The sequence below is a fragment of the Acomys russatus genome, chromosome 19 (genome assembly GCF_903995435.1).
Source record: "Acomys russatus chromosome 19, mAcoRus1.1, whole genome shotgun sequence".
NCBI classification, from domain to species: Eukaryota; Metazoa; Chordata; class Mammalia; order Rodentia; family Muridae; genus Acomys; species Acomys russatus.
Genome location: NC_067155.1, coordinates 62187843 through 62200989, shown reverse-complemented (window position 1 = coordinate 62200989; position 13147 = coordinate 62187843).

Genomic DNA, 13147 nt, shown 5'->3' with positions numbered 1-13147 from the left:
GGCTCCATGGCCAGGTGTGAACACACAGAGACTTCTTCAAATCTACAGTATTTCCAGGAGAACTAGTGAAACCGTTACACGCCTGAGCAGCCTCCAGTCCTCACTTCTGGCTTCTGGCATCCGTCAACCAGGGCTGCTGGGAACACTAGGGGCCTTACTACTTCTCCTGGCTTCCAACAAACAAGGCACCAACTCATGGGAAAATCTTATTCAGGCATCTCTTCAGAGTCGCTCCCCTGTTCTACCAATCAACACTTGCATCTATCTGGCTGCAAGTATTTCAAGCATAGCATTTTATTTTATTTTATTTATTTTAATGGGTTTTCGAGACAAGGTTTCTCTGTGTAGCCTTGGCTGTCCTGGATTCGCTTTGTAGACCAGGCTGGCCTCGAACTCACAGTGATCCGCCTGCCTCTGCCTCCCAAGTGCTGGGATTAAAGGTGTGCACCACCACGCTCTGCTAACATGACATTTTAAAAGGATGGACGTTGAAACTTCATCTCACAGGAGTAGAGGTTGGGTGAACGGCTCCTGAGGCTTGGAAAGTTGTTGTGGAGGGAGAATGGAGCCGGGGGGCTGAGAGTGTGTGAGGCAGGAGCGGGGGGCTTTTGAGGTCCTAGAACATCTGCAGACAACCCTCCTGAACATCAGGTCATTGTGTGTTTTGGAAAGTAGCTGGCAGGAAGAATTTCTGAATGTTCTCAGCAGGAGTAAAAAAAATTATGTATTTGAGGTGACAAATATGCCAATTACGCCCATGGAATCAATATACAAGGCACTAGGGTAGATAGATGAGATGTCTCACCGTACACTCCCCCACCCCAACCCCCAAATACTGTGATTAATATCAAGTGATTTTGTTTGTTTGGGTTTTTGGTTTGGTTTGGGTTTTAGTTTTTTTGAGACAGGGTTTCTCTGTGTAGCCTTGGCTGTCCTGGGCTCGCTTTGTAGACCAGGCTGGTCTCGAACTCACAGCGATCTGCCTGTCTCTGCCTTCCAAGTGCTGGGATTAAAGGCGTGCATCACGGTGCAGGCAATTAGTATCCGTTTTAAAGAACAGAAAAGTATATAAACACCCCAGCTCCAGGGAATCTGACTCCCTCTTCTGGCCTCTGTGGGTGCCACATGTGGTGCACATAAACTCACCTTGCCCATTTGCACACACGCATGCACACTCACACAAATAAAACAAATAAAACTTTTTAAAGCGAAAGATAAAAAATAAAAATAAATAAATTAATTAAAAAATATATATTTTGGGGGTTGGGGATTTAGCTCAGTGGTAGAGCGCTTGCCTAGTCCCTGGGTTCGGTCCTCAGCTCTGGGGAAAAAAAAAAGATATATATTTTTAAAAGCCATGGTGGCGCACTTGGGAGGCAGAGGCAGGCGGATCTTTGTGAGTTCAAGGCCAGAGTGAGTCCAAGACAGAGAAACCCTGTCTCAAAAAACCAGAAAAATAGTGACTGAGCATACTGTTGCACAGCTGTGAGGGAGGCAGCTATAGCGTTGGGAGGTGGGGGGGGGTGCAAAGGCCTCTCGATGCCACCTGAACTCTCCTACCTCCCCCAAACCACTTTCCTTTCTAATTAACCAAATCAAGGAAAGCCTTTCGTGAATCAGCAGAAAATACAAATTACGGTGACCTGCAGTGAAATCCGCTGCTGTTTTAGGCCCTGAAAGATGTCTGCATACAAACACAGGCCTGAAGGTACTGAGCCAGAGCCTGGGCAGTGGCTGGTTTCAGAGGTTTAGTCCATAATCTTCAAGGCAGGAAGCATGGCGCTGGAGGAGGAACGGAGAGTTCTATAACTGGGTCGGCAGGTAGCAGGAAAAGAGAGTCACACTGGGCCTGGCTCCAGCATTTGAAACCCCAAAGCCCAGAATGGCGCACTTCCTCCATCAAGGCCACGCCTCCTAACCCCGGCCAAGCAGCACCAGGGCATTCTTCTTTAAACCACCACAGGGGAACATTTCCCGTCACGAGCTACACGGGGCTTATTTTTAATAGCCGTATCCCGCACACATGAAGGAATAGATCTCATCAAGGGCAGCTGGCATAATACAGTGTGACAAAAAACACTTTAAACTGATGAGTTACTTATCCATGGAATTTTCCATTTGATAGTTTCAGAAAGAGGTTGACAATGGATAACTAGAACCAAAGGGGGAGAAAACTACATTATAAAGGAGTGGTTTCTACGCTCTGTACAGTAAACTTTGTTATTTAAGGAATTATCACCAGGCTGGGCAGACGGCTCGATGGATAGAGGGCTGCCATGGCAAGCGTGAGGAATTGAGTTCAAACCCCTAGACGCTATGTAAGTCTGGGTGTAACAGCGTATGTCTGTGATCCTGGTGTTGCTTCTGCAAGGTTAGAGGCAGAGACGGGAGAGTCCCGGGGGGGAGGGTGTCCCCAGGCCAGCTAGCCTGATGCACATAGACTCCAACAGCAGACAGACTGTCTCAAACAAGGCGGGCGGCAAGGACGGATGGATGGACGTCCAAGGTGGACCGCTAAGACCCACATGCTCACTGTGGCACACACATACCATGTTTATATACACATGCATGCACATATGCTGGGAACTATCACCAAACCGGCCTCACCCAGGGGACAAGATCTCACAGGCCACTCAGACACAAGTTGTTGACAGACTGAAGAAGCTGAGCAGTGCACATGTGGCATGGATTCCGCCCCATGCCATGCGGGAGCAAGAATACATGAGACAAAAGCCAGCCATGGCGTTAGGGGGCCTGTTCTGGCCTCTGTCCCCTGAGGAAGCAAGGTGACCAAAGCCTTTCTTGAGTCCCTTTGCCAGTGTGGTCTCTCTCACAGGGGCCCTTGGCACCAAGGAGGCCCAGATGTTGTGTCTAAATCTTTGGCAAAGTGTGTGGGAATTTTGGAGGCCCCTCCTTACATGCCCCACTCTCCTGGCCAAACTCAGAACTCCCGCTAGAGTGGATGCTAGTCACACAAACCCTCAGAGCAGGGTCCGTGTGTGCCTGGAGGGCCAGAGAGCTTATAAACAAGAAGAGGTTACTTTGAAGATGGCCGCATGGCCAGCGTGGGTCCCCTGAGCACCATCCAGCTTTCAACAAGGACAGCTATCTTTTGAAAATTGACCTTTGAGCCTGGCATGGTGGCACACACCTTTAATCCCAGCACTCAGGAAGCAGAGGCAGGTGGATCGCTGTGAGTCCGAGGCCAGCCTGGTCTACAAAAGCGAGTCCAGGACAGCCAAGGCTACACAGAGAAGCCCTGTCTTGAAAAACAAAAAAAAAAAAAAAAAAAAGGAAGAAAATTGACCTTTGATACAACTGGAGATAATTGAATTATGGGAATTAAGCCAGTCTCACAAATGTGTTCTCTCTCCCATATGTGGGCCTGGATTTTATATAGATATATAAAATCTCTCTCTCTCTCTCTCTCTCTCTCTCTCTCTCTCTCTCTCTCTCTCTCTCTCTCCACCACCCCCCACCATGAGACAATGAAATGACCAGGAACAAAGTGGCTAATGAGGGGGAAAAGTGTGGGGTTATATTCAACATGTAGTGCACACTTGCATGAAAAGTCAAAACAAACAACAAATCAGGGGCTAGAGAGACGGCTCAGTGGTTAAGAGCATCAGCTGCTCTTGCAGAGGACGTGGGTTCAATTCCCCGTACCCACATGGTGGCTCACACCCATCTGTAACTCCAGTTGTGAGGAATCTGACTCCCTCTTCTGGCCTCTGTGGACACTGCATACAGGCCAAACACCCACACAATTTTTTTAATTAAAAAAAAAAAAAGTAAAAGAAATTAAGTTATATATTATTATAAAGATTTTAGATGTTTAGTCATAAAAATAATGTGTTCTCTTCATAGGCTTAGATATTTTAATTACAGTATACTAATATTCAGTTTCATTAACTAATTAAATGTTGAAATTAATAAATATTTTAACTATTAGGGTGATTGTGCTTGGAAAATTCAAAGCTCTTAATAGTGGAAAAGCAGAGCACGGTGGCACACTCCTGCGACACCAGCACTGGAGCTAAGGCAGGGGACTGGAGCTTGAGAGCCAGCTGAACTACATATGGACACCCAGTCTCTAGGCAGATAATAAGCGAATAGCTGCCGGGCGGTGGTGGCACACGCCTTTAATCCCAGCACTCGGGAGGCAGAGGCAGGTGGATCGCTGTAAGCTCGAGGCCAGCCTGGTCCACAAAGCAAGTCCAGGACAGCCAAGGCTACACAGAGAAACCCTGTCTCGAAAAACCAAAAAAATAAAAAAATAATAAAAAAATTAAAAAGCGAATAGCTTTGGCTTCTCCAAGCTGGCTCTCCTAAGTCTGCCTGGCACTGCTGGTTGTACCGTCAGGAGAGCAGTCAAAATCACAACAGCCTGTGTTGCTAGGAGAGCCGCTTGTTTTGAAGTTAATTAGGAAAATTGTTCCCTTCAACAAGGAAGTTCGATTCCCACAGCCTCGTACCTAACTGAGCGATCTGTCCGGCTGCCCAGGGCTGCGTTATTCGTGATTACTTAAACAATGGCTAAGACTGTGTTTAGAAGCCTGGGTCTCCTGACACAGACACTAACCGGCCCAACCCAAGGGCCGTCTTTAGCCTGACAGCTCTGAGTGACAACAGAAAGACTGGAAAATGGTGCGGGTTCTTGGAAGTTCCCAACTCCACTTTCACTTTGAACTTGCAAACAGCAAATATCCCGGCAAGATCTGCATGCGGCCACCTCCTTCCAGAACGATGGGCCCCAATTAAAAATAACGAGGCCTGGCTCCAGCCACCAGACCCAATTAGAGGCATGAGGGCTGATGGCTCCTGACGTCCCTTCACCTCTCTCTGACAGGCGAACTGGGACAGGGATCTTGGTAGGGGTCACTGAGGGAGGCTCGGCAACAGAGTGTGGGTCACCCGAGTTCCCCAAGCCCTTATGACTCTAGTTATTAAAATAAGGAAGGAAGAAGTCCTCTGGCTTGCACCCCAAGACCTGCACCCCCCCGGCCCCCCGGCATCCTGCTGCACCCAGATGCACAGCCGGATGGTGTCTGCACCGTGAAGACTTCCAAATAATGAGGATGGCATTTAGATTTCTGATAAGGTTCAGGAGATGGAGGTGCCAATTGTCTCAACTTGATCACTGAACGTGGGGGGGGGGGGCGCAAGTCATCACCTGCACACAGTAATGTCTGTTAAAAAGCTGCCTGAGGGCTGAGGGTGGGGCACAGTGGGAAGGTGTGAGCCCAGCCAGTGCAGGGCTCTGGGCTCATCTGCAGCAACCCAGCAATAGAGAAAAGACAGTGCCACAGAGTTAGCCCTGAGCCTGAGCGCCACCTCCACTGCCCCCCCTGTCCCCCCTGCCCCCATTCCTCCATGAGCAAACACTACAATTGTTATATCATTTGCTTTTTTTTTTTTTTCTCAAGACAGGCTCTCTCTGTGTAGCCTTGGCTGTCCTGGACTCACCTTGTAGACCAGGCTGGCCTCGAACTCACAGTGATCCACCTGCCTCTGCCTCCCGAGTGCTGGGATTAAAGGCGTGCGCCACCACCATGCCCGGCTGATCCCTTCGTTTTCAAAGCTAAGTAATATTCCACCGCATGTATGGTGCCGCATCCTTTTGTTCATCCATTTACGCATAGACGCGGGTCTCCTCCACCTCTGGGCTGTTGTACTGTCGCTGTGTGCATGGGCAGGTGTCAGGTGTCCTCCATCCCTGGGCAGTGTGCATGGGCAGGTGTCAGGTGTCCTCCACCCCTGGGCATGGACAGGTGTCAGGCCTCCTCCACCCCTGGGCTGTGTGTATGGGCAGGTGTCAGGTCTCCTCCACCCCTGGGCTGTGTGTATGGGCAGGTGTCAGGTCTCCTCCACCTCTGGGCTGTTGTACTGTCACTGTGTGCATGGGCAGGTGTCAGGTGTCCTCCATCCCTGGGCAGTGTGCATGGGCAGGTGTCAGGTGTCCTCCACAACTGGGCTGTGTGCATGGGCAGGTATCAGGTGTCCTCCACCCCTGGGCTGCGTACATGGGCAGGTGTCAGGTGTCCTCCACCCCTGGGCTGTGTGCATGGGCAGGTGTCACGTGTCCTCCACACCTGGGTTGTGTGCATGGGCAGTGATCAGGTGTCCTCCACCCCTGGGCTGTGTGCATGGGCAGTGATCAGGTGTCCTCCACCCCTGGGCTGTGTGCATGGGCAGGTGTCAGGTGTCCTCTACTCCTGGGCTGTGTGCATGGGCAGGTGTCAGGTCTCCTCCACCCCTGGGCTGTGTGCATGGGCAGGTGTCAGGTGTCCTCCACCCCTGGGCTGTGTGCATAGGCAGGTGTCAGGTGTCCTCCACCCCTGGGCTGTGTGCATGGGCAGGTGTCAGGTGTCCTCCACCCCTGGGCTGTATGCATGGTCAGGTGTCTGCTCATGTCTCTGCTGTCAGTTCCTTTGGGTCTGTATTGATATGGGTCAATTCTTTGGTTTTTTTCAGTTAACTGTTTTGCAGTGACTTTGAAGTACCACCAGCTGCTGGTGTTGAGAGGCCACAGACTCTCCCGCCCCTGTTATCACATGGTGCATTTTACTCAAATAAGAAGCCAGAGTCTGTCCATCCCATTTTGGTTTTTGAGATTTTAAGACAGGGTCTCACTCTGTAGCCCACACTGCAATCCTCTTGCCTCAGCCTCCTGAGTGTCGGGAATACAGGCACATTTATTTAAATTCCACCTGTTTTCCCTTGGTGCCCTCTTTGAGCAGTAAGATCCAGGGACCTCGTTTCACACAGTTGACAGTCTCCCCACCCCCTCTGTGGGATCATTGCTCATTCTGTTTTCCGTGGCCCTAATGTTGAAGGAGACTGGCCGAGCACGCTGCAGGTAACACCTGGAGTTGGTAAGCTGAGGTCTCTCCCAGGAGCAGACTGGGGTTAGGGGTCTGGACAAAGAATCTCCACTTCCCCGGAGTCTCACAAGCACTGCACACCCATGTGCATCTGTGACAGAACACTCAAGGACTAAGGCAAAAGAGCAATAGGTGCTGGGACAGCCTGGGCTACACAGTGAGATTCTGTCCCAAAAACAAGGCAAGAGCCGGGCAGTGGTGGCGCACGCCTTTAATCCCAGCACTCGAGAGGCAGAGGCCAGCCTGGTCTGCAAAGTGAGTACAGAGCAGCCAAGGATACACAGAGAAACCCTGTCTTGAAAAACCAAAAAAAAAAAAACAAAAACAAAAAAAAACAACAACAAGGCAAGAAACTCCAGAGGTGCAGGAGAGCCACAGGGATCTCAGCTGACTCTGGCCCCACCGCAGTGAGTCCTGTAAAGCTGGTTTCTCCCCAGTGTCTCTAGATACACACCCCCAGGACCTGTACTAGAGATGTGTGGCTGGGGCAGGGTCTCACTCAACCTCAGGGAAGAAAGAATGCCGAGAGCTGTTGCTTGAAGTTCTCTTGTAAGGAGCAGTTTCTTTTATTTATTTATTTATTTATTTTTGTCTGTATATACCTGTGGGTATTTATTTTATACTTTGAGGTATAACCCAAGTATGACCACCTATGGCTGTCTCTTCCTATTTTATTTTATTTTATTTTTTAAAGATTTGTTTCATTTATTGTATATGAGTGCTTTATCTGCAGAAGAGGGCATCAGATCACATTAGAGACGGTTGTGAGCCACCATGTAGTTGCTGGGAATTGAACTCAGGACCTCTAGAAGAGCAGGCGGTGCTCTTAACCACTGAGCCATCTCTCCAGCCCTCTCTTCCCATTTTAAACGGCGTACCAACAGATTATAAACCTTGCCTTAGTGCATATTTCAAATGGGATAGAAATCGACTTTCCAGGGCAGGCAAGCTAGCCCAGGAGGTAAAAGTGCTTGTGGCCAAGCCTAAAATCCTGAGTTCAGCCCTGACTCTTCTGCCATGAACACATGTGTTATGGTACACGTGCTTATGCGTGCACGCGCACACACAGTCAATTTAATCCTTTAAAAGGCCTTCCAAGGACTGAGTCTTGCCACAATCCAGGCTACAGTGCCATTGATTTCTGAGGCGAAGGCTGTGCTGACTCTCTGAATGGGACTTTTATCTAGCCTGTTGCCCTAGGGGCAGCTGGACAGGCACCCGTTGCAGGAGCCACTGACATTAGCCTGATGCTTACAGGCTTCCCTTGGTGACATGGCTGTCAGCCCCTTCCGGGGAGCTAACTAATTGGTCCAGGAGACAGGACAGTGTCACTATTCCTGAGCTGGTCCAGCACTGCCCCAAATCCCTGGCTCTGGGCATAAGCGGCCACAGTGCTGGATCAGCAAACGGTATGCTGCGTAACCATGCTGAAAGGGAGGCCCCCAAAGGGTTAAAACTCTGCGTCCTTGAGAAGAGCTAGGAAGTATCCCATTTCCAACAGAGGATATTGTTTCTAACCCTTGGAATAAAGCCACTTGCAGGGCCTGGAGAGATGGCTCAGTGGTTAAGAGCACTGTTTGCTCTTCCAGAGGACCCGAGGTTAAATCCCAGGCACCCACACGGCAGCTCACACCTGTCTGTAACTCCAGTCCCAGGAGATCTGACACTCTCTTCTGACTTCCTCAGGCACCGGATACACCTGTGGAGCACAGGCGTACTGCAGGCAAAACCTTCATGCCCACAGCATAGTTTATTGAAATGCCTGAAGCTGGGTGCTCATCCTTGGAGAGGACAGAACGGGTCCTCCGTCTCAGAGCCCCTCCTACGGCCCAGGCATCCTGGCTTGGGGGTTCTGTGAGGCACTGTTCTAAAGTTGATGCCTCTGTGTGCTCTCTGCAGGGAGCACCTGGCGTGCTGTCTGTTGCAGCCTTCTCCGTGTCCCCCTCTGTCTATTCCACGCTCACTGCCATGGGCTTAATAAACACACTCATTGGAGACCAAAAGCGCAGCAGACGCAGGCCAGTCTCTTGGCCACACAGAATGACAACAGACAAACGTGGGGAGCAACAGACCCAAAAGACAGAGCCAGCCCTGTTAAGAGTCCACGCCTGAGGAAGCCAGTGGTCCTGGCACAGAAGCAGCTACACTTTTGCTAAGTGCATAGGTCAAACTGATTAAACATCCATGTTTACAGCCACATGCTGCTCTCAGCCTTCAAGAGGCTTCGTCCTGCGGCAGACAGCTGTTGATGCAGAGACTTACAGACAGTCACAGAGCTGAAAATATGTGTCTAAAACGGGACATCTGCAGCACCTCCCCCGATGATGGGACCATCATGGAAGAGGGCTGAAAAGAAAGATGTGTGGGGAGACGGTGTTTGTTTGAGAGAGGTCTCAGTAGGCCAGGCTGGCCAGTGTTTGAGAGAGGTCTCAGTAGGCCAGGCTGGCCAGTGTTTGAGAGAGGTCTCAGTAGGCCAGGCTGGCCAGTGTTGAGAGGAGGTCTCAGTAGGCCAGGATGGCCAGTGTTTGAGAGATAGGTCTCAGTAGGCCAGGCTGGCCAGTGCTTGGAGAGGTCTCAGTAGGCCAGGCTGGCCAGTGTTTGAGAGAGGGTCTCCGTAGGCCAGGATGGCCAGTGCTTGAGAGAGGTCTCAGTAGGCAAGGCTTGCCAGTGTTTGAGGAGGTCTCAGTAGGCCAGGCTGGCCAGTGCTTGAGAGAGGTCTCAGTAGGCCAGGCTGGCCAGTGTTTGAGATGAGAGGTCTCAGTAGGCCAGGCTGGCCAGTGCTTGAGAGAGGTCTCAGTAGGCCAGGCTGGCCAGTGTTTGAGAGAGGTCTCAGTAGGCCAGGCTGGCCAGTGTTTGAGAGAGGTCTCAGTAGGCCAGGCTGGCCAGTGTTTGAGAGAGGTCTCAGTAGGCCAGGGGGCATGGCCAGTGTTTGAGAGAGGTCTCAGTAGGCCAGGCTGGCCAGTGCTTGAGAGAGGTCTCAGTAGCCCAGGCTGGCCAGTGTTTGAGACAGGTCTCTAGTAGGCCAGGCCGGCCACGAACAGCTATGTAGCCAATGACATCAAGTTCCCAATCACCTTGCATATACTTCCCAGGTGCTGGGGCTATGGACCTGCAGCATGAGGAATCACCTATAATTGATGCTGGGCTAGAACGCAGGGCTTTACGCTTGCTAGGAAAACACTCCACGCACCCCACCCCCTTTACAGCCTTCTTGCTTTTCTCCTTCAGTGTATTCTGACTGTGAGGGCATTCCTCAGCCTCCGCATCTAAAATCAAAGCAGCGGGACCAGCGGAGGGGCGGGGCACGCCGACATAGGCAGGGGAAGTGGGAGGCCAGACAAGAGATGCGCGGAGGGCAAAACCGCAGAAAAAAACCAAGCAGGAAAGGAAAGGGACTGGAGGAGGCAGGGGAGAGGGCTGGCGAACAGGAAAAGACTCTAGGTTTTATCTAGGTTTTCATCTAATCTTTATTTTTTTTTCTATATATCTACCCATCCACCCACCTACCCCCCCACATCCACACATCCTTCCACCCACCCATCCACCCACCCACCCATCCACCCACCCACCCACCCACCCATCCACCCACCCATCCACCCACCCACCCACCCATCCACCCATGCACCCACCCACCCATCCACCCACCCATCCACCCACCCATCTATCCACCCACCCACCCACCCATCCACCCACCCACCTATCCATCCACCCACCCACCCATCCATTCATCCATCCATCCACCCACCCATCCATTCACCCATCCACCCACCCATCCACCCACCCACCTATCCATCCACCCACCCACCTATCCATCCACCCACCCACCCATCTACCTACCCATCTACCCACCCACCCACCCACCCATCTACCCACCCACCCACCCACCCACCCATCCACCCACCTATCCATCCACCCACCCATCCATCCATCCATCCAGCTACTCACACATGCATCCACCCATCCACTCACTTATCCATCTACCCCCTCACCTCTGAACCCGCCCTATCCCTGCATCCATCTAATTCATCTTTTCTTTCATGTTTAAAGCAGCCTTTGTTTGGTATTCCCAGTGCACACTGGCAGGTCACTACCATGAGGTGATATATATTCAATCAGGACCTCGTGTCCGAGCAGGCCTCGCTCATTCTCGACGTCAGGAACACTGAGGGATTTTCAGTTGGGGGCTCAGCTGGCTGACAGTCTCAAACCCAGGCCATTGTACTTAAGGGTCTTTTTCAGGTCAGACACCGATTAATTTCTGAGGCAGTGACAACTCCACCTCCATCTACAGAGTGCACAAGGGACTCTTCCCGAGAGCGAGCAGCAGGTATCTGTTCCCGTAAGGGACTCTCGACTGGCATGTCTACCACGCTCTCACAGACGGGCTTCTCCGTGACTACCATGTTTAAACATTACGACAGTGTTAGAGCTAAGCACTCCCCAAAAGCAGAACTTTCCATGCGGGCATTCAGGTTTCAGAGGACACAGAATGCCTGCGGAATCCATGTGTGCAGTAGGAGATGAAGCCAGCGTTCTCGGGGACTGGAGTGTCCCAAACAGGCCAGGCACTAGGACCTCCGCTGTACCCTCCAGCCTGGGATGGGGAGGTCTTTTTTAGTCCGTTACACCCATGCATGTAATCAGCGATTGTCCCCATTGTAAACTGCAGGTTCACCATCTGTATGCTCCAAAGGGCTGGGGGATTGTTAATACCCGGCCCCTGTGGGATTAATCTGCAATTTCACACTAAATGATTTTTAAGTATAATTTGTTACAATGGGACATTACCACTTCTAAAACAAACAGCGGGGACTGCTGCTTTGCGACAGAGGAGGCTGCCAAGTGCTACGGGCAGGCAGTTCCCATGCTACTTACTGCTCACCTTCGCTTTGGAGCCGAATGCCGAAGGATGAAAACAGTGCAGCCTAGGACCTTGGGGACAGGCTCGTAGCCAGGGGACTCTTCTGCAGGGGAGCGTTGTCAGACCAAGAAAGAGCTGCAATGCTTGAGGGTTCTGAGTGGGTCTCCAAACCCTATTAAAGGTTGTTCAGTGTTTGAGGGTTCCAGCTGTTCACGGTGGCAAGTGAACTATTAAAAAAATCCTTTGTGGCCAAAGGAGCCCCCCAAATTAGTCTGTGATATTACAAAGCTCTGGCCCCTGGCAGGAAGAAGACCCAAGACACCCCTGTCTGTAGTGTCCCAGCAGTTACAACACTGTCCAGGTCACTGGTTCTCAGCCTTCCTAACGCTGTGTGACCCTTTAATACAGTTCCTCATGCTGTGGTGACCATAAAATTATTTTGTTGCTATTTCATAACTGTAATTTTGCTACTGTTATAAGTCATAAAATAAATATATGACATGCAGGATATCTGATATACAATCTACAAAGGGGTCTGGATTCACAGGCTGAGAATGGCTCACCTATATGTTTTAGATCTAGGCAGAGCAAAAATGCCAGCTGAGGGCGTTTCCAGGAGCTTTCTTTGGTTCCCACTTTCTACTTTAGTGGCCGGTACATAGAAATGTTATTTTCCTCAACTGTCTGTGCTGGATTCAAACCTTTGCTTTTACAGACCACATGGCTGCCATAAGAGATGCAGTCGAGTGACAGCATGGTAAAATGGTTTGCAGGCAGTCTTTTCTTTTTTTTTAAACAGGGTTTCTCTGTGTAGCCTTGGCTGTCCTGGACTCACTTTGTAGACCAGACTGGCCTCCAACTCACAGCAATCCATCTGCCTCTGCCTCCCCAGTGCTGGGATTAAAGGCGTGTGCCACCACACCCGGCTGCAGGCAGTCTTTTAAAACCCCATTTTTACGTTACATTCAGCTACTGAGTGATGCATGCTCCCTCTGCAGAAAGGGGCAGGAGGCGGCAACCCCCCTCCCCTCGCCACAGCTGCACAGAGCTGAGCCAGGGCCATAAGGGAGAAACTGATGTCTCCCACCTGTCAGAAGCCACCTATGCAGAGACACAGGAAAGATGAGTGTGACCCAGGGCTTCTTCACCACGCACAGACATCATCAGAAGGAAAGACTTGACACAGCAAAATCTACAGAGATTCAACTCAGAGCTCTGTCCCTCTTTCTCAGACGGGTGCAGATACACAGCCTTGAGGTCTTTTTGGGAAGACTCGGGGAAAGGGCACGGAATACTTGGGACACCACCAGGAAGAAAAAGACATGAGGGGAGGGAAGGAGACAGACAGAGACAGACACAGAGACATAGAGAAACACACACACACACACACACAGACACACAC